The sequence below is a fragment of the Gymnogyps californianus genome, chromosome 4 (assembly GCF_018139145.2).
Source record: "Gymnogyps californianus isolate 813 chromosome 4, ASM1813914v2, whole genome shotgun sequence".
NCBI classification, from domain to species: Eukaryota; Metazoa; Chordata; class Aves; order Accipitriformes; family Cathartidae; genus Gymnogyps; species Gymnogyps californianus.
Window position 1 is genome coordinate 75,664,179 of NC_059474.1, and position 23,074 is coordinate 75,687,252.

A 23,074-nucleotide genomic window follows, 5' to 3' on the forward strand; every position below is an offset into this window, starting at 1 on the left:
AAACATATGTGTTAAAATTCTAGATAGAAAATATCAGGAAATTATCATCTTTCAATTAAAAATAATGAAATACTAATGTCTTGAGGAGAATGTCAAGATTCAGTAACTCAAAGAGTATGAACTAATGAAAGCAAAATTACCTAACGTAAATTGCTGACCAATCACACATAACAATGACCTACATAAACAATTTGGTAGTAATTGCAGGGAGCACCATTAAAATGGAAATCTGTAGAAATAGTCTGTCTGAAGCATTTCACTGAATCTGTGTATTTACTGTCTCAATGATCTTTGAATAACATGTTTAGTTTGCACCTAAAAATAATTGTGCTGGTTTCAGCTGGGATAGAGTTAATTTTCTTCTTAGTAGCTGGTACAGTGCTGTGTTTTGGATTTAGTGTGAGGATGATGTTGATAACACTCTGATGTTTCAGTTGTTGCTAAGTAGCGCTTATCTTAAGCCAAGGACTTTCAGTTTCCCATGCTCTGCCAGCAAGCAGGTGTGCAAGAAGCTGGGAGGGGCACAGCCGGGCAGCTGACCCGAACTAGCCAAAGGGATATTCCATACCATAGAACATCATGCTCAGTATATAAACTGGGGGGAGTTGGCCGGGAGGGGCAGATTGCTGCTCGGGCATCGTCAGTGGGTGGTGAGCAATTGCATTGTGCATCACTTGTCTTTTCTTGGGTTTTATTTCTCTCTTTTTTTTGTTATATTCCTTTTCATTACAATTATTATATTTTATTATTATTATTGTTATTATATTTTATTTTAGTTATTAAACTGTTCTTATCTCAACCCACGAGTCTTACTTGTTTCTCTGATTCTCCTCCCCATCCCACTGGGAGCGGGGAGGAGTGAGTGAGCAGCTGCGTGGTGCTTAGTTGCTGGCTGGGGTTAAACCATGACAATGATATATGTATATCTACAAATATAATTTAATTACTACTTTTGCACTTCCCATATTAGCTACACAGAAAAATGGAAAATCACCATGGAAAATATACATGGATAGATTAATTTCATTATACTTGCTGTTAACACCTGTAGGCTAGTTTCTCTGCTGATACAAATTGGTATAGTTCCACTAACTTCAACTGAAGTATGTTTTTGCCAGCTGAGCAGCTAGCCTTGTTCTTTTTGTTTTGTTTTGTTTCAATAACCAGATGGAGGCAATTTAAAAATACAGATATGAGACTTCTTAGGGAAATTATTAACATTCCATTATAACATATCTGTGTTTTTAAACTGAACTGTAAAATCAGGCATGAAAATAATTAGACTTCAGACTTAGAGTTATCTCACTAGTTTTGGACATTGTAACAGATAGCCCTTTCAACATAAATTCCCCTTTCACCTTAGCCATTCAGAAATCTCTTTCATATACTGAAGTGTTTCCTACAACCTTTGTTGTCACAGCTTAGTTTCCGTTTCACTCCAGCTGAAGTAACAGTTAACGTCTGGATTGTACTCTGGCTGCATTTTCCTCACAAGATACAAATTCTTGGATAAAGTAGGAAAAGCTCAAAACTATTCTCAATAGTGAGGGAGGAACTAATAACTCAAGGAACATGACATTTTTATTAAGCACCGTGGTCTAAGTTTCTTCAGGAACCAGCTTTAATAATTTGGTTGTACATTGCTCTGAAGGGATTAATATTATTTACTTATAAGCATGGCTTGAAGCAGGACTGCTAACAGATCCTGTACTCTTTCATCAGCTCTGTGTCCGATTTTGGCTACACATAATTCAGAAGAATCATCACAGAGTGATTTCCCAACTATCTCTGTGCCTCCAAGCACACGCAAGGGAAAACTCTACCAAGCATAAAAAATGGCCTTTAATATCACAGTACACCTTTTGAGATGCTTCCCTAAACTAATTCAGAAGAGCAGATGAGCATTTCTGTCTGTTTGTTCAGAAAAATACAGCAAATTCTACACTGTCATAGATAAGAAGATCAAACTGGGACCATCTTCTGTATTAATCACTGCTATCCATATAGATTTTACTTTCTGTTCTCCATGTTTTGTTAAATATTTGATAATAGTCCTAACTGCTCACTGTTGATAGTCAGAGAATGGCAGACTTTTAAGAAAATGGCATAGTTGTAACACTTCTAAATAGTGCATTAAGATAGAAATTATATATTCAAATGTAAGTGTTCTTAATGTGTCATCGATAAGACTAACCTTATTTAAGTTATAATAATTTCAAAATGCCTTATAGAAATAACTCATTTTAAAGGTACATCAGCATCAAACTTACAGAATCTTTTAACATACTGTTCTTGAACATCCACAGTTATGACAACTGAGTAGAAGCAATATTTCTCCCTATTTTTAATTTGTTTACTTTTTTGTTTGATTATCAGAAGGATTCATGCCTACTGGAGTTCAACAACAGGTTTAAGAATACACACTTTTTAGCCTCTTTAGAACTTATGATAAGTGACCGATCTCCCATTGTCACAGTGGAAATTCAAGAAGGAACTTCATATTTAAATGACATGAGAAAAACTAAAAATACTTCTCGTCCACTTGAGTGTGTTTGGCACTTTGTGTAACTTCACGAGCACAAAATCTGAACGTGCATATGCTCTAACAGCACAAAAAAAACCCCAAACCCATTTGTACCAGTGCAGGATTTCAGTATCCCCTCTTACAATAAAACAACAAATCTTCCTTCAAGGTTTTCACTTGAACAACAAGGTAACTATATGAAAGAAAGAAAGGCAGTGTAGACAGGACTAAAGCTTGCAGTAAGGATAAGTAAAAGAGTACATGCAGAAAACAATAGGGAGATATCAAAATGTTCCCTCGTACAAAAGGGAGGAGGAGAAAGTTCTCTTCCAGTGAATAACTATCTCGGGCATTAGGAGAAGGAGGTAGCTGGTCTCAGCCAAGAATGAGGAAATCAGCTGTGGTTGATAAGCAAACAATTGCCTCATTTACATGAACTCAATGTACTTCAGAGAGTTGCTCTGGTGATTAACTAGTTTGGGTCTGCTGCTGATCATAAAAAGGTTTTCCGTGACACCTGATAAGCTAGATAAATATGATTTAGAGATTATAATTTTGTGGGATTTTCCATATCAGATAGCCAGAAATGAAAGAGATATTGTCAGGTCAAAAATAATGGCTGATGACAACTGCTGCTCTCTGTATTTACACTGCAGACACACCTAGAGCAGCTTCCCTCAGGGCTGCAGGCTGACACTGTAGTAGGTACTTTACAAATAAAGGGCACGGCTGCTGCCTGAGCAAATCAGTAACAGAGTTCAGAATACTTTATGACATTACAAATAAATAAATCAATATACAGTTGTCAGAACACCGAAACGCTGTGTTAATGCACAACATGTGGAAAATAGGAAAAAATATAGAAAAATAGCATTATAGGCCTCCAGGTTTAGTACAGGCATTAACGTAGCTAGTTCTATTTCATCAATGAAACATTTTGAGATGGACATGAAGGTGAAAATACTTGGTTTGGCTTGAGCCAATATGAGAGCTTAATAACACCAAAAGGGTAAGATCCTGCTTTTCTTCCCTCCCTTTCATTCCCAGCCACAGGTCCTTCACCACTAACACTTTGCACTGAGGCTCACTTCAGATCCCCATGTGCGTGTGTACACACAAACACAAAGTGCTGATTCAACTCATGAATCTGACAGAAGACTGCATATTTTTTCTGGGTCAGCAGGGAGAAATTTCTGTCTTTCAGTAATGATCTCTTACTAGATTACTAATTTGGATTGAGCCACATAATTTAATTTCATCCCAAAGGTGTACTTTCATGAGATACTGACTTCACTGAAATGATCTGGGATAAAAACAAACCTCCAAAAAGTCAATTTTTAAGCCGGATCACTTCAGTGATCCAGTTTACAATGCTTCCTAAAAAATATTATATTGGCAGAACTGAGGCAGCAGACAATTTGAACATGTGACTGGAAACAAGCCATCAAGGGATGGAGACAGAGTTTCTTAAGTTGGCTTTCTTGCGAAAACCAATGTCTGGCAAGCCTGCATCTTTAGCATTCATGTGTTTTCAGACAGTACAGAGTTCAGTTACTTCACTGGTGGCGTACCTCAGTGCCCATTAATTATCTGTTTTTGCAAAGTAAACTTTACAAGTGACTCTTCTTTTTCCAACATTGCTTACGCTGAGTTTTCACAGAATGGCTGAGCCAAGGTAATATCATTCTGCTACTTGAAGTGGCCGTCCAGCTTCCTTCATTCACGTCCTCCTTCCTTGTACCAGTTACAGCACTCGTGTGAGCCCTGTGAGAGGTGCTTCAGCTCCTACCAAATCACAGAGAACTATTCACTTTTTTGCTGGATTAGTTTTCTCTGGTTTAGTGAGTGGAACTGGCTTATGGTAGGATCAGACAAACACAATAGCCAGCATCAGGGAAGCAACAGAAATATGTGGCCAGGAGAAGGGGGAAATGGAATTGACCCTTTCAGCAGTGGCAAGCCACTAAACCAGTTCAACCTAAGAACAAGAAAAACAAAGCCTCACCCTGACTGAAGATAATAACCAATGGCTCAGTTACTGTTGGCTGCAATATTTGGCCTGACAGCTGAATTTAGCAGTTTTTCAAAGAAAGTCTTGTCACCTTCCATATTTTCTGGGTATAAAGGGTATAACCAAAGAAGAACTGCAGTTCTCAGTAAGAGAAGCCCACCTTCTTGACAATGACAGCAATACTGCTGCACCATGACAGGCAGTAGTAGTGGGGAATATAATTTGTGTCTTTTGTAACACTGTTAGTAATAAGTGCGGTGAGACAGCTAAGAATGTGCTTTTTGGACTAAGATGAATGCAGAGGACTTTATCAGATGGAGGAGATTTCTCTCCCTGCCCCTCCGTCCCCTCACTGAACTGCTTATCATCCCTAACTGCCTTCTAGGACACACAAACCTCCACTTGCACCAAATGTGTGGTGGCTCAGTTCTCTTTGGGTCCTTTCCTAGGAAAAAGCAGCAACACTCCTGGCCATGGGGAAGGGAGGGTGAACATTTCCATTAAAGGAAGACAACTACAGAGATAATACAGACCGAACCCTGTGAGGAGGACAAACGAAAAGGGAACAGAGAAAAGGCAATAGAGCAGGGGCAGAGGCACAGTTATGCTCAGAGCCAGACTGCGCAAACTGTGATAGAGCACATCAAAATCTAGTGCCACAGATTCAGTCGTGGCACTGCACGAACTAATAATTGTATCATGTACATTTAGAATTGCAGTATGACCGTATATCACCATATGCCGTAACCACCCACTGCTAATAGCAAGGATCCTTCAGTTGTTTTTTTCAAGCATGAAAAAAGGATCCATTATTGGCTGGATTCTGTCTGAAGGTTGTGGGAGGATAATGGCCACAGGAAATAAAACACAGCTATTGCCATCTTAACACCTGCAGTTTTACTTCCATTACAGCGTGAGTCCTCTAGGCATAAAGAATCAACCTGTTTGACTTGTACCCTGCAGATAGTTCTCTAAATACAAGATGATTTTACATGAGCTGTATCCTGGATTTTTCTTAAGTAGAAGGATCAAGCAGGTCTTAGGCTTGTCAAATTTTGCTATGGATCCAGACTGATGCCAATTAAGCCACAAGCATAACTGTCTGACTTTTGTGATATAGCAACATGCCGTGTGCAACTACACCAAGAGATACAGCCAGCAGCCCAGAATGCAGGAGTGCCTGTGAGTAGAAAGGGAATTGGTCAAACAAGTATTTTTCAGACCTATTAAAATATTCTATTTCATGTAGTCTTGTGTACTTCTAGAAAAGCCAAATGTAGCCACAAAGGGATTTATTTTCTTTTAAGGACATCGTTTCCTTGGGTGTATTTGAAGAAAAGTGGATGTTAAGCACTTCGGAATGAGTACTAGATCGCTCTGAGGGCTCCAGGCACTCAGCAGTGCATGGAGTACTGCCACCTTTTGGTCATTTTCTGCAAAAAAACTTTTCCTTATTTTTTAAAACCTCACTGGTGTGTAACATTGTTTCTTTATCCATAAGTCTTCCTCTCTTGGAAATTCTCTCTCCCTTTTAACTGAGAGGTATGGAGAGATATTTGGAAGGATATTTAATATCCTTTATTGTACTTGATTATTAGGTCATTTTCTTGGTTTGCAAGTAGTCTTTTTTTACAACACTGAGAAGGCTTTGTGTTTGATTAATGTGAAATAAAAACATATTATTACAGTTTTATTCAGACTCACAACAATGCTGCAATCTTTAGATACTGCTATCCTGGACAGAGTTATTAAATATGTCCTTCTTTAAAATAGGTGTCACAAATAATAATAACCAATAACCCTGCTCTAAACCACAAGACTGAAAACCAATATCCTAAGAAATTGACAACTTTCAGTATGATACAAAAAGCTGCCGACATCCATTCACTCCAACAGATATTTAATGCAGGGGATTGTTTTTCTGTTGTGAAAAAGAGCCACATCTTGCATTCCTCTGAAGTCAACAGGAATTCTGAACAAAAAGACCTGGGTTGAAACTTTTCAGATTATACTTGCTACTTCCCTGCACAAATTACTGAATTTCACTCAACTTCCTATCCACATGTAAGATTTACACACAATTCTTTTTCTAGCGAGAAGAGAAAAATGTCAATTCAGAAAATTTCCAAAGGTCGTACTCCTTGGACTGGAGGAAATAGGAACTGAAGGAGAACAGACAACACCTTGCACTGTCAGGCAACAGGAGAGTAAACTAGCATATTTACTTTTATCAGTTTAAATCATAAAGTACTCAAAGTGACTACTCACTTCTCTTCATCTCAGGGGTTATAACCTTTTTAGCAGGGCCTGTAGCGATAGGACAAGGGGTAATGGTTTTAAACTAAAAGAGGGTAGATTCAGACTAGATATAAGGAAGACATTTTTTACTATGGGGGTGGTGAAACACTGGAACAGGTTGCCCAGAGAGGTGGTAGATGCCCCATCCCTGGAAACATTCAGCTCAGACTGGATGGGGCTCTGAGCAACCTGATCTAGTTGAAGATGTCCCTGCTCATTGCAGAAGGGCTGGACTAGATGACCTTTAAAGGTCCCTTCCAACCCAAATCATTCTATGATTCTGTGATAACACTTCAGGGGGTGGGGGGAACTGGGAATTTTCAGACAGGTAAGAAGGAGACTTGGGTTCTTTCAATATCTGCTCTTTCTCCTGCATTTAGTTATGATCTTACATCCCTGTGGCCAGAAAGAGACTGTTCATGTGAGGATTCCCCAGGGTACAGGACATTTTTTTAGTTTAGTGACAAACATTTTTGCAAAATTGTTCTCTTTTCTCAGAGGGTAAAAGGTCAGGGATTACTTTGACTGCTGCATTAGACCCTTACGGTTACATTTTCAAAGCTATGCTTGTGTTGGAAACACAGATCCTGTTATTGTTACAGGATTAGTGCACATAACTTTCCAAATGCTGCTTTGAAAATGGAGCCAAGAAATATTATTTGTGTGTACTTTCTGGAATTAATGTAGGCTGTGATTATTGGCCAGTCTTACAACAGCACTGTTACATACACATTTTTTGATGTAGTATCTATAGACACTCATTCAGACCTGTCTGGATTTCTTTAGTAGTTGAACATTTATTGAAAGAAAGGAATGATAAGACATCAGTTTCATCCTACCTCTTCCTTTGCCACAGATTAATACAATTTGTCTTGACTCTGCTAACACTTTTTCTTGCCTTTTTTTTTCAATTGTCTCTTAGGAATAAAGAAAAAAAAGCTTAAAATTAATAACATAACCTTTGTTTTGCTTAATTCCACTAGAAACTTCAAACCTGCGCTGTAGTGATGGTATCAACTTGGTGCTGGCATTGCCAATTCCCCAGTTTCTCGAGTCTGATTAAACTTTTTCTCCTGTTTTGAATTAAAACAGGTTTAGAATCTTACTACATTGTACAATTGTCTCAGGTGAGAACTAGTTCTGTCCTTCTGTTACTGTACAGCATCTACTGCAATCAGAGTGTTAATTTCTAGCTCTAAATGCTTAAAATTGTCCTCCGCTTGTATATCAACTTTTAAATGAGAATGGACCTTCTAACCATTGTTTTAACCACTAAAATCATTAATAAAGGTCTTCACAAGGAAACAGAGGAAAAGAAAAGAATGTGTCTTGTAATGGAAAGAACATCTAGTTTCTGTACCTTGGTTACACTGAGGCATGACATACATTGCCTATCCAGCACTACCAAATCTAAAGCAGTTCCAGACATGCCCAGTGACAGATCACTAGGCACCTGGCACAGTTTGAGAAAGCTAGAAAGCCTTGAGTTTGGGTACCACATAAGTAGGCATTTTCAGGATTATAATTTTGGCCTTAAGTGCCTAATTTTGCATTTGGCGTACTACAGGCTTATATACTTATCCTGATTTGATTTTTATTCCTGACATTGTCATTACCTTTTTTTCTGTTTATACAATAAAGTAGGAAGCTAGCTGCTGCTGGCTTCCTGTGTATCAGCAGGGTGAGAGGGCCTCATCAGGAGAGTAATTCAGTTACTTGTGATGAATTCTTCCTCTGAATTGCCCTCGGGGTGGTAGAAACCTCTTTCTCCCAACAATTATGGAGGATCCTAGGAAGGCTAATCACCCAACACAGGCACTTGCCTTGGAGTGGCCTTGAATTAGGCTGTGTGAAAAGCACCCAAAGTTACAAAATAACACCTCCCTTGCATGGGTAACCCAGCAGTATCCAGTTTTTATAAAAGCGAGTAAATTATGGTAGGCATCTTCTCTGATATTGTCATGCTCACATCTTATACAGAGCTGACGTGCAGTCGATATAAAACACCATTTACCCCACAAGACACATTTCAACTATTTCAAGAGTAAATCTATCACTGACCTTAGCTTTCATCTTCCTCTTTTGTCAAAATTTTCTAGGATTTAAGTATAATCCAACTAGAAAGAACAGAGATTATTTCTTCAGTAAGTAATGATAATTTCTCTTGTGTTGGTGTGGTATGAATACAGACAGCATCCAAAAGTCTTACAGCCACTGGTGTAATAAAGTTCTTTTTTGGTGTGATTAAACATCAAATAGTTTTAAAGAATCCATTTATAAAATTTGAATTTCAAATGCTTATTTCACCGCTGAAAATCTTGTATTATGTTCAGACAGCTGATCTATAAATCCTCCCAATCCTTAAACTGCACTGGCCAAAGTCCTATCATTCATTAGATAAGGATAGTGACTACCTCATTTAAAATGAATCCTAGTAGATGACAGGCGGTGGAGGGAATATTTTCTGGTGTGACATGAGCCAGAAATACAGTTACCTAAAGGAAATAGCATTGAGGGGTAGTAGATATTAAACAGGGAAAATGCCTGCATGATGATGACTGTGAAGGAGGCCATTCAGAGCTTCTACACAAGCAATATTTCTTACACAGTCTTGGCTACAATCCAAGACTATATACTTACACACACATATATATGTATAATAAATATACAGTCCATCCTGGTATATAATTTAAAACGTAAATTACAAATCCTTACATATATTAATCCAACAGTTGTGGGCTACTTACTATGAAATTCCACTGTTATATGTTACAAGGAACAATATTATTTTACTGTATTGTTTAAATACATTTGGTCTTGTGATGTATAGAAAACTGATGGTGTAAATCTGGATCTTATGTCTCATTTGGCAAGAAGCAGACATTTCTAAGGGTTTTAATCCTCTGAGGACAAAGTAATAATTCAGTTCCAATTCTTGCAAGTTATACACATGCCAAAGTTCTTGCACACGATATAAAAAAATCAATGGGAATGTTCACATGCCTAGATTTTAGTCATATCCGTAAAGCTGGAATAACTACGGCCTTAGTATGTACATGGACAGAAGTAGTTTTATGACAAGGTGGAGAAGAAGGACCTGTAACAACTAGACATGTTCTCCATAGAATCTGGAATAAAATCAAGGACCTTAAATTGAACAGGTGCTTTAAAGTGATACTGAAGTATAAATAATAATAGCCTTCAGGATTGCTTCAGTCTGGTATTTAATTGTTTAAGGTTTCACTTTCTCTGTTTGCAGTTGATTTTCACCTAAAAAAAAGCAGAACTAAAAGAGCAAACTCACTCTATATTTTTTAGGTAAGTAAAACCTTTTGAAGATGAAGTAGGTGTTTTGAAATTACTGTTTCTCTTTTAGCTCTAGTGCATAACAGAACAAGTTTGCAACAACTTACGGATACATGAAAACACATTATGGCTGGCCTACCTGTATAAATGCCATGATCAACACATGGATGTGTTGGGATGGAATGCCGCTGTGTTTTGCAGGCAAGCCATGCATTTATACAGCCTGGCCTAACAAAGGGCTCTTTCAAGTGCGGGACAGCAATCATAGATAAGGTTTCTAGAAGGGAATGGGCTCCGGTATATTAGAACAGTTTTGCTCTCAGCAAGGTGGAACCACCCTCTCTAGGCAGTTACTATGGAGTATACCAGTGCTACATAACAGAGAGCCTGTGCAGGGTACACAAAGGCCTACCTGCATGTGGTCAATCACACTTTTGAGAGCAACTTATTTTACCACAGCAAGTTGGAGGGAGTTGAGAAGGGCAAAGGACAATATATTTCTGTAGAGCAAGAAGTGAAGTCTTCAGACTTCCTTAAGTAAAAGCTTGATGGTTATTTTTTTTCCTTCATTTAAAAAAAAAAAAGGTTAAACCAGACTTAAATAATACAAAGCAAAAAAGCAAAACCACAGGACTGAATATGGGAAAATGAGATATACTTCTATCACACTAACCTAAGTGACCTGAGTGGTGTGAACATGTTCTTCCAGTGCATGGCTAAGGCAGGAATAAAAAGCTTAGTTCAAATTCAGTCTGGAAACAAGAGGAAAATGCTTTCAGTTACATTTTGGTCTTGTCCAGAACAGTTCTGTTGGCATTCAGGATGCATCCACAATTTTTAAGATATGGGGTACCTCCCGTAAATTGTTCGGATGCATTTCAGCCCAAAGTGCAGCAATAAGGTCAAGAGAAGTTTAGAATTTATTACAGAGAAAAGACTGCTGCTGTGGGACCTCTCTGGCATCAAGCCCCGGAGAGCAGAAAGCAGCCCCCCATAACTGCTGGTCTACACAATCTCCATTGTTCTCTCAGGTTTCACAGCTGCAAAGGTTGCTTCCTCTTCCAGAAAGCAAAAGCTCTCCTCCCTGCAAAGCTGCACAGCAGCTCCATGACAGGAAGGATTTTTCTCTTTCTGTTTCATTTGGGGGGAGGGGGGGGAGTGCTGACCTTGTACGCTCTTCACTGCTTATATCACCCTATCCCAGAACCAATTAACTTGGCCTGAATAGCCCAGTGGGTCTCAGGCGGCTGGGGCTTGATAAGGCATTTCCTCTCTGTGTGCTAGCCTTGACAAAAATTACTTGAAGGATACACCTCCTGAATTATTTAATCTTTTTTTATTTAATCAAACAACAACTTTTGCCTTATATGTAAGAGTTTGAAGATAGGCCAAGAACATACAAATTAAATATTTTGAAGTCCTGTTTAACTGATTAACTGTGTCCCTTAGAGACACTCTCGCTACTTCCTAAGAGGATCCTTCACCTAACAGTTTCCTTTAATGGAGGGAGCTTAGGCCAAACATCTTCCCAAACTTTTCAGTAAATTGATCCCTTTCTACACTGGAATTCCCCCAAGCCTCCTAGCAGGAATCACCTGCAATTCCCAGCTGATGACAGTCCGAAAGGCAGGATATTTGTGGCATTAGGAAACTAGAGTTTGAACAAATCTCTGGAGTTTAAAAAGGGATATATCCATGCTATAAAATGGGAGCTGTAGACCTGGTATCCTAACACCCTGCTATGGCGTAGTGCCATCTCGTGGACACCAGCGGTTTCTAGCAGAAAGCGGAGGAGGCAAGAAGGTGGAAAGGAAGACGAGAGAGAACAGGTCGTTTCAGACAAGAAACTAAACCCCGTTTCATCTGCTATGTTCCTGATGTAGTAGAGCATTCAGAGCAACTTATAGGCATCTGATTACTTAATTACCATTGCACATGTTTATCCTTGAGTGCCTTCATGGTCTTTTCAGGCAATATATATGTGAAGTCTGGGCGTGACCACTCCAGAAAGCTCAAACATAAAACATGTGAAGATTTGGCCCAAAATCTGAAGTTTAATCATGAGTAACTCTAAGTAACAAAGGCAGTAAAAAAAAAAAAAAAACCCAAACTAAAATAAAAGAGATCTAAGAGGGTAATATAGTCCTTCCATATAATTACTATTGTGTATTAATATTTGTGCATCATTTTTCATATTTAATACAGTTAAAAATAATTAATTTACCCACAAAACATGCCTGTGAGCTAGGTACCAGAAAAACCTAGAAAAAAATTATTTGTTTTACTTCACAAATTTGGTGGTCTGAGAAAGACAATACATCTTTTTTTTTTTTTTTCCTGATGAAGTGATTTCATATTATTTCCAAATGATCCTATTCCACTCCAAAGGGAAGTGAAACAATTTTCGTTTATAATGATTTAAAATCATAGACTTTCATTGGAAAGCTAATCTATCGTGCTTCTGAATTCCCACTTTGGCTGTGCATAGGCATTATTTTGTCACTCCAGTAAGCTTTTAGTTACTATACTTCCCAAAATAAATGCATCACTAATCAGCAACTACTAAACCAGCATCCAGTCTGAATCTAACCTTTTGCAATAAAGTAACAAAAAAAAGTATTATCCAGATTAAGAACTACTTTGTTTTTCTAGGTAGATCACAATCTCCTTCACTGCTTTGGTTAAATTTTTTTCTGACATGACTGGAAACTCTTTTGCTAAAGGAAACGTATTTGCCTTTATTAGATTAGGATTTGGCAGCAAACTCTGAAATATTATAGTCTGTCATATCAGATGACACCAGGGCTTAAAACTTTTCACATTCCTTTAGTTACACATTCTAGTAGAGCTCTGCACATCTGAATTTTAAAAAAGCCTCATTTTTGCTTTCTGCCTGATGCTGAATGAGCACAAAGAACTCTGGCATTTTATTTTGTTGGAAAAACTCAGTTGTTTTTAGAGTAGAAAAAATTAACTTGGCTTACTTCCATCATGGATGTATGTGTTGCAATAAAATTCACTTTCTTGAGAGAAGGTGCCCACACTCCCCATAAAATGCAGGAAATTTAGGCATTCAAACCAGCAAATTTAATGGACTGAAACCTAGGCTATCCATAAAAGATACCAAAAAAAAAAGGAGAGGATCTAATATTTGCCTCCCATAAGCAGTTAGGGGCCTATCCTTATTCAGGATTCTCAGCTACTGGCTCTCTTCTAGAGCTCGTGTCTATGTCCCATCAGCCCCTTCTCATAAAAAATAAGACAGAGGATTCACAGTGTTTCCCAGTTTGCAATACTTAGTAACTTAATGGTTAAAGCATTTGCTTTTGTAGGGGAAGGTGCATGTTTCAATTCCGCCTCTGGATAAACTGACGCCTTGTTTTTTGTTCTTCCATGACTGATGTGAGTTACCTGCTTTTCAGGATACACGATCAATACTGTTTTCTCCTCTCCCTCTGGCTCCAAACTAGAGAACAAGAAATTCAAATCCTCTGCTCTAGGAAAGAGCTCTGACTCCTGTGTTTTGGGGGGGGCACATAGAAAAACTTTACATGTCTTGCTCCGACCTGTCTTTTGCGTAGATGGAGCTAGACCCAGTTGCCATTAAACAAAAAACCAAACAACAAAACAAACACCACAGACCCACAGCCCTTCATGCAACATTTCCAAGATTCCTTAATTTACTAATGTAGTTTAATTTCAAGCTGGTTTTGCGGACATTCCTTATAAATAAACTATGTTCTTTAATTTCTGCCAAAAATACAGACTTGAGAAGGCCTTTTTCTCTTTTTTAAAACGGAAAGACTTGCTTGTCAGACACAGTAAGATTTTAAAATGTTACTCCAATCTTAGAATATATAGCTGACATTGACAGAATGTTTTATGATGTGATCTCTCTCTCCTGCTTCCAGCTAAGATTAATAAAGTCCTCACCTCCCCTAGATCTTATTCCAGCAGGAAATCACACCTTAGAGTAAGTGATCCTGCCAGATACTTCATAGATTCTCATTAACAGTGAAAGTGGCAGGCATGTTCCATCACAGATCTTCCAAAATGTGTTGAAGTGAAACAGGAGAAAAAAAATAGGTGTGTTCATTGACACATGTAAGTATCGTCTGTTGTTATAATTAGTATCCTTTATTTCTAGACAATACACATGTAAGAATTTGGTTTACCCTGAAGTTTTTAGGAGTTTCTTTTTGCATGCTTATTACTGCAGCCAAATAACTTATTTCATCCAGACCTATATTTTAAAATATCATCCTAATATATATGATCAAATACTTTACACAGATAAATTTCTGAGCATTATTACGCTGTATAGTACAATGTACAGTGCATTTCTCTGCAATGCACCTAATTCCAGAAATATTAACATAATTAACATCATGTTTTTAAAAAGCAATCTAGTGGGTGGGGGGGAAGCCCAAGTGGAGTAAAACAGAAAAATTTTACCAGAAATGAGCCAAAGGGCTTGAGGGACTCTGTTAACCAGTTCTCTTCTACTCAGGCTCAGCCCAGTGATGGGACTGTATTCAATGCCTTGTGGGACTGTCAGTTTTAAGCACAGTATGACAATGCAGCCACGTGTCCAATCAAGTTTTTGCATTACTCTGGAAAGTGATATCAAATCTGTATTTTGTAGGCTTTTTCTCCTTTTTCAAACAGTAATATTTCCAGGATGTAACTGATTTATTGTTCTATACTGTGAGTTATTCTAGATTTCCAAGGGGAAAGGACCGGTATTTTTGCCTTCAAGATTGCTCTAAGAAAACACCTGCATTTAGAATAAGAAATTTTATAGAGCTATGAGATATTGTCCAGGGTACAAGTGGAAATATTGAGAGTTATATCCCATCTGAGGCTGAAATTAATATATTTTAAATTCATGTTTCGCTCTTGCACACATGGAATATGTTTAATATAATTCTCAATGCCTGTAGACTTCTTTAAAGCCTAACTGAGATAAATTTACTGTCAGAAGAAGGAACTGTGTATTCACACAGGAGTAATTACTTTTAGTCTTATTCCATATTTTAGCCTGAAACCTAGTGAGCATTTTCGTTGCCACCACGGAGAATCTGACATGAAGAAAATGCCTCTAATTGTAATCCCTTAGCCTCTAACTTACTTTCAACTTAACTCTAGCTGTTATTATGATTACACTATAAAAAGAACTGCTGGAAGATGAATTGTGAACGGCACCAGAAAAATAAACTTCTTTTATTTCTCTTCACTTCATACACTATAGCATCACAGATGAGATTTGATCAACTAGCCAAGTTCAGCAAAAGATGTGGATATCTGATATACTATCAACCAAAACTGTCTAGCATGTTTTCTCAAGCCAAATCTAGTAGTAAGTAGCAGTGCCCAACATAATGGCTCGGTCCTGCTCCCATGCCAGGACTTTTGTCAGGCAAATGCACCTGAGGTCCAAGAGGTTGGCTAGAGTCATTTAGGTTCCAACACAACAGAGCCACATAGCCAGTCCTACACTTCCATGCGCACCTAGAAATCACAGCTGAGCCATAGTGCACCTAATTTTTGCCAGGGCAACATACTTTAGTAACAGTATTACAAAATATTCTGTAGTTTTATAGAGCTTTACAAAGGATAGGGAAGGATGGTGGTGCAGAATAATCACGTCCACCTAATGGTAGTTGTCCTTATCTAATTTTTCCGATTTGAGATAAGAACACGTTTTGGGATTTTGATAAGATTTTTGAGTTATTTAAAATAAATATTCGCAGATAAGACACACCTTGCATTTTAGCAATGTTACAAAGGTAATTCTGCCTGGAGGTCTTCACTGTTTTATAGATTACACCCACACTTAAATGTCAGATGTTCTTCTGACTAGCTTTCAATCCAGACAGATACTGCCTTTTTGGTCTAGACCTTTAACCTCTGAAACAAATTATGCTGTTTACATGCTTAAAGCTCCTTCAGACTAACTATAGTAAATATGCAACATTCTTCAACATGATCACAAATGATTTCTTATGATTACTATGCTGCACAATGTGAAAAATAGGTATTTCTATAGAAACAAGGTTATTATTTGCTGTGACTGAGTTTAAGCCTTATAGCTTTGGCTAATACACAGGACACACTGTTATTTTGTCTTTTTCATTCAGACCAGAACTCCTCCTCCTCTGGGTCAGAAGCAAATACAGTTGGGCACTGTCACTCCAATTCTGCCTACAGATTTCAGAGTAATCTGCAGTGCAATTTGCAAAATATACCATTTTTTATTACTTAAACCCATGGATTATTTTTCAGGAACAATTTAGTTCAGTTTCTTTTTTTCTGAACGTCATTGACTGAGGTTATTCCTCCTTTGTTACTACTGATTGTCATTGTATGGAAATCTTAGATTCTTAGCCTTAAAAATTTTCTGTTGCATTGCCATGAAAATAGATCATCCTGTTATTCTTTAGTGCATAATTTATATTCATTATCTTCCTAACTTACCTGCTTAAATCTGTACCGTACTAACACATTTTCTGGTTTTATACTTCAATTTATATATCAACAGCATTTTAAAGCCCAAGATTGTTCTATGTAATATCCAATTACAACAGCATTACAGCCAGGAAGTGAAGTAAATTATATTGAATAAGCTCAGGATTCCTGTTTGAGCTACATCCATGAAACACAATTGTATGCATCTGTCTGTGGCAATGATAGAGTAAGACTTCTTGTAAATGTTTACAGTTATCATTTTAGTGTCTAAGTTGGATTTCTCTATTAAATACCATTGGCTTTCTCTTGCTATTTATAAAGGAGCCCTGCTTCACAGAGAACAGAAAAACAGCAAAACCAAGCAGGACACTAAATTCATCTCAGGGTTCTGCTGACATCAGAAACCACTCAAGCTTTGCTCGAGAGACTCTTCATGTATTTATAACCCTGTAGTTTACAGTTTCCTTCCATTTACTCTATACATGGGTGACCTACCGAACGTATGCATGACAGCCAATATGGATCCCTTATATGCCGACAGTGAGCTGTCTGATGTTAGGACCCACACTCCAATCAGGTTTGAAAATGTCCTGGACAAAAACATTTATCATGTAGCAAAAACTACAGGAGCTGCCTGCTAAATACTATCCATAAAAACAAAACTATTGGAAAGTGAGGCTGACAAGATAAAAGTAATTGAAGTCACTTCAGAGATGAGAAGAACATTTGGGTTTTGCACAAACAGTGCTGGTTTTCTTTATTAATATATTTCTCTGTTAATAGACTTCTGCTGAGCCCCAAGGCAGAACTTTTTGGGCATGTACTCAGCCTTTCCTCAAAGCCAGGTGAAGGCACCATTTAATGAGAGATGCTGCACAGCTGCGACCTGCTCAGGTGATCTTATGTAATGTTATGACAGTGCTTACAGTAGCCTTGTTCTCCCCCCAGTGACTCCATGGGTGTCCTTTCGACTCTTTTTTCATCATTCTGAGTAGATCCTGCCTTTTTTGAAAGCCATTACCAGCAAGCACAAGTTTAAATAATGAGACTATTAAAGGTTAATGCATTGGTCCTAACAGCTTTTTGGTAGCACACAGAACATGAGGCAAGACACAGCACTGTGTGACTACAGTGAAATCCATATATTGGGTTCTTTGGCTAAAAGGAGTGATCTGATTAGCTAGGGATTTTTCTGGCATGCATGTTTGTATGAGCATGCTCCATCAGCATTATATCTCAATGGTAAAAATCTTCCCTTACTTACATAAAAGTAGAATAATTTTCTAATGTTATCCATAAAATAGTACAGTATTATTCCTGTTGAATAAAAGCTTGTTCTTAAATGGGCTTGACAGAACAGTTTCTGTTAACACCTCTTCAAAGGTAAGCTAGGGCTTACAGCAGCAATAAATCAAATGCCACTGGACCATTTTGTACTTTATTAGGAAGAAGATTTTTCTAGTTGGTTCATTATATTAAAACACTGCTTCGTTAAAATAATCCCACTCCCTTTTAACTGCAATCAGCCTTCCTGCTTCAAAGCTAGCTTAGTTGCTTTGGATCTTCTAGTTGTATCTAGGTGTCTCTTTAAAAGGCACAAAGTTACCCACAAAAAAAGAAGACTAAAGCATTACGGTAAGGTGTAGACGGCATCTGAGTGCCAAAATTCCAAAATTCAGGTTCTGAAAATCCTGTCCCAACAAAGGAGCTACTGGGGCTAATTTTTTTCGTTTTTGTAAGTTATGGTTTTTATGCTGTGAAGAATGAAGTAGCGTTCACTGTAAGTGGGAGCTGGAATGACTGAGCCTACATCATTCTTCATGTGTGCCCTGAAGCAAGTCATTGCTCTCCCTGCCACACTTCCTTCAAGTGTAAAATGAGCATATTGTAGTACCTTCCTCAGAGCAGGGATGGAAAAATAACCAGTAATGTAAACATGTAAAAAACTTTGTGATCCTTAACTATACGCTTCTAAAACGAGAAGGGTGATGGGACTGGCAGCCTTTGGTATACGGATTTTTTTTACTACAGTAAAATTAAGAAACTGTCAGAGAAATTACCAGAACATGAAGATCATTTGTTGTTTAATCTTTCACTAAACATTTGTCAGTTATCAGTTTCTGGAAGCAGGATTATGGGAGAGTGAACAGCTCTTAGGACTGGGTACCCAAAAGTCCTCCAGCTTTGTCAAGAGATTAATTCAAGAGAAGACCAGGAGCCTACACCACCAGCTGCAGGACCGTATGCAGGCCAACGGGAGCAAGCACACCACTCGGTACTGCCTCCAAACTGAAATAATTAAGAACCGGTTTATGACTCATCTATGATATGCTGTCTCTTCAGTCTGTGCTTTGTTCATAAACAGATGGACTGTAAATATTCATGAAACAAATTTTTCAAAACCAACTTGTAACCTCACAACCAAACAGTAACTGGATAAACCTCTGTGAAAATATAATTGAAACAGATCTCTGGATTTAAGTGTAAGAAATATAGACCATAACATCATAAATCCTGACTAGACATTTTTAGAATTCTTTCAGAATTTGAAAGACACTATTAAATGACATAATTAACTAAATTAACCTGGTTTTGCAATGACATTTGACAATCCTTACTAAATTGTGCTCTATTGCGCACAGGAGAAGATTTAAAAGATTAGGAGTGCTTGGTTTAGAAAAAGATGAAAGAAAATCTGGCCTAAGCAATATAAATGGCATATTTTTACAATTATTTTTATTCATAAGGCAAGAACGAATGGACATTCATAATTATGACAGACTAACATATGCCTGTAATGTTTGTGTTGACCTGTAAATTCAATTCTGTGACCATTATTTTGTCTGAAAAGCTTCTAATTTTGTTTGTTTTTTCCTTTTGCATTTTCCCACTTTGAAGTAAATACACATTGAATGGTAAAGTCTTTCCATTCAGCAATAACACTATTAATGAGAAATATGCTAAAAAATGGCAATGCCAATCATCCAGTTGGGTACACTCTAGGAAAACAGGCTGCCTGCAACACCAGAAAACTGTTTCTCCTTGTTGGCATTTGTTGTGAAAGGGCAGAGTTGAGGTAGGCAACGGATCTCATGACTTCTGCAACTGCTAGAGACCTTTTGACAGCGAAACTAGAACATGACAGATTTTTCCGTACTGAGGTCTCTGTAACAACCCATCAGCTGAGTGCAGGATTAAGGGTGTATTACAAAACCTGTTAAGCTCTAAGCAGAATCCATGGGCTTTGTAAATATTGAGAACGCTCGTGGGAAGTGTTTGGTATGCAGGTGTTTATTAATCTTGCTTTGTTTAGCTAAAAAAACTATGGCTGATTTGAAAATTTTCTAAATGTGTAAATTCCACAGTTTTATTTGTAACCTCCCCATTGTGGGGGTTTATTGATCAGTCACAGCACAGGTCATGATAAAATGCGGGCTCCTGCATTAATAGAAGAATGCTGCAGTATTAATATAGCTCAGACCATAAGTGTGGAAGCTGGCAGGGTCAAAAAGTAGGCTTTACTACAGCCTAGCAAAAAGGCCTACCACATTTTGAGTTCTCTTCCCATCTCCAGTAAGGAGCTCAGAACAAATCAGAAACACATCCTGTTTATTCCTTGTCATCTAGCTCATGAAGAATAATAAATCATTAGGGGAAAATAGTTTCCTATATATTTAATGGAACAAACAAAACCAAAACAATATACTGGACACGTCTGGAAAGAATTGTAGCTATTGTAACGTACTAAGAAGCTGAGTCTTTGGTTCTGCTAAATGATGCAGTCATAACTGACACATGAATAATAAAATCTTGACATTGGCAAATACAAATAAAAGAAAATAACCAAGTGTTCCTCTGGTTGTGCTCAGAAGGAAGCATAGGACAAAGGCAATGTTATAATCCACAGCCTTTTGAGGGCTGGTCAAGCACGTGGTATTAAAATAAACACCTAGCTCTAAGGAAACCTACGTTATGCTCCAACTCAAAATATGCTGAGAGTCACAGCTTACAGGGAAAGGAGAGTTAGGAGCTGATTCAGTGGTTCTATATCACTCAGCTCTTTACCCTTACAGAGGAAAGTGAATCCATAAGATATCAGCCAACTCTGTGAAGCGGGAACCATGCAAAAAGCTGCTAGAGTGGGGTCCAGAGACGAGTTGAATGCTTTCTGCTTTGGGTTTTTTTAGTTCATAATGTTCCTAAAAGTATAGTTTAATTGTGTTCCTTTGCAGCCATCTTATTTTAATTTAAAATCCCATGGAGCCCAAATATAGGGCTATGTTTTCAGATCTGGAGAGTACTTAGGTTACCAAATAAGGTGCCGCAACTGGAACTAGGTATGAATTCATTGTTGCCCTAGTTTAAAAAAAAAAAACAAACAAACCTGCAAGCAGAGTCACCGTAGCAGAACAGGATATTTGAGTTGCATTATATCCACAAAACACTGACATTCTCATTTTTATAATAATCATTGCAGCAAGAAAGGAATGTAATATTCTAACTTCAGATGTTATTACTAAAACCAGATATATTGTTGGAGAGAAACTGCAAGAGTTTACAACCACAGCAACCTCAGTAGTGGCAATTCTAGACTGAAAATAAACAAAGATCTGAAATGTATAAAAACGTCAAAAGGAACATAAAGGCAACTGTTGTACCACGGCATGCAATAGTTACTATATGGTTATTTCGACATGTACAAAGTACCTACCATGACAGTATCTTAGACACACTTCTGAAACTTTCTAGGGTAAAATTTATTTATGTAGATTGAAAAACAAAGGACTTAAAATTTAAGAAAAGCTAGATTTAGGCTGGTGTTATAAATGTCATTCTTTCTTTATGCTTTCCCAACCTATGCACTAACTGAAGCAGGGCACCCCTAGGCAAATAATAGGCTATCATGTAATTGTACACTGTATCATAATGTATTCACTCTAGAAGGCAAAATTAAAGATAAATTTACTTTCATGGGAAGAAAAAAGCAGGTAATGATGGTGAAGATTTTAGAAGCCTGTATTTGTCAAGAACAGAGAATTAAAAAGCTTTTAGCAAATGGACTTTTTCTAACTGGTAAAAGTATCATATTGATATTCTCCACAGTTACAACTCCAGCACTGGTAGCAATAATGGAAGTGATGCTAGAAGTAGGGCTCAAGGCACTGAGGCTCAAATTGCTGTCATCACCAAGGGAAAATGCTACATCTAATTCTAGATTCTCAAACAATCAGCTAGCCTGATTTAGTCTGATGACCCATCAAGTTTCAATACGGAACTTAAGGAGGATTTTCTGGAAATAGTCTGTATATAAATTCTTAATGTGACTTCTGGAACACACTGTTCAGATCTTGTCCTCTTTACATTCAGTTTTTGAATTACTTTTTGTAGTATCTTATGGCATTTAGCAAAGAACATATTTAATGATCAGAAGATGTAATTTTGTACAGGTTTGCTTTAGCAGAAACACCAGCATGCTGAGATCTAAGAGGACAACTCTCACAAGAGCTTGTATTCACAATGACCTCAGTTGTCTCAGTTTCAGAATGAAACTAAGCTAAAGCTTTTCACTCAGGAGGTTTCTGTTCCTCACTCTAGTAGGTAATCAGTTTAAATACTAATAAATAATCATCAACTTTTATCTTGTTCCTGTTGCTGCAATAACAAATCAATTCTCAGTATTATTCAAAGGGTACTTTACAGATACAGACCTACTTATCAACAAAGGCTGGGAGTATTCCAATTGTACATTTTGGTTCATGTTTATTTGTAGTAATAATATCAACTACACTGCTCAATAAACTAAATTGAACAAAATTGGAATTTACCTTCTAAAATATGCAATTCCCATATGCAGCCACTGGATGGACTTACGGAGCCAGTGAATATTTTTTGATTGTAGACAAGATGCACAATTAGGTGAGCAACTGGGAAGAGCTTTCCCTTCTGGGCAGTAGGAGAAGTTTTCTGTAGAAAAGGCCTGAGCCTAAAAAGCAAGGTACAAGAAGGGATCTTAGCCTCTCCTTTTCAATCGATCCTTATTTTTCAACACAATTAGTTTAAGGAAAACTAGGCTGTGGAAATGAAACAAAAAGAGTGATAAGAAAATTAGTTTGTAGGAGAACATACAGGTCAGTTCCAAATGTGATTATTTGGCATTAAACTTTTAGGGTAAAAGCACTAAAAATTGTACGGAAGAGAAGCTAAGGTTTTTTTGATAGCTCGGTTTGCAAACAGAAGCAGATCATAGTTAAAGTTCTGCTTAATTTTTAAAATGTATGCTACTTTAATGTGCTCATATTCTTTAAGAATAAATTAGGAAAGTATTTGCTTAAGCTATCTTACCTTTTTCTGAAATAGGAACCATATGAATGTTTGAATCACTCTGCATAGTAAGTGTGAAACAAGCCCTGCATTAAGTAAGGGTATGATCATCCATGAATATAAAAATTTTATTTCCTTTTTTATTA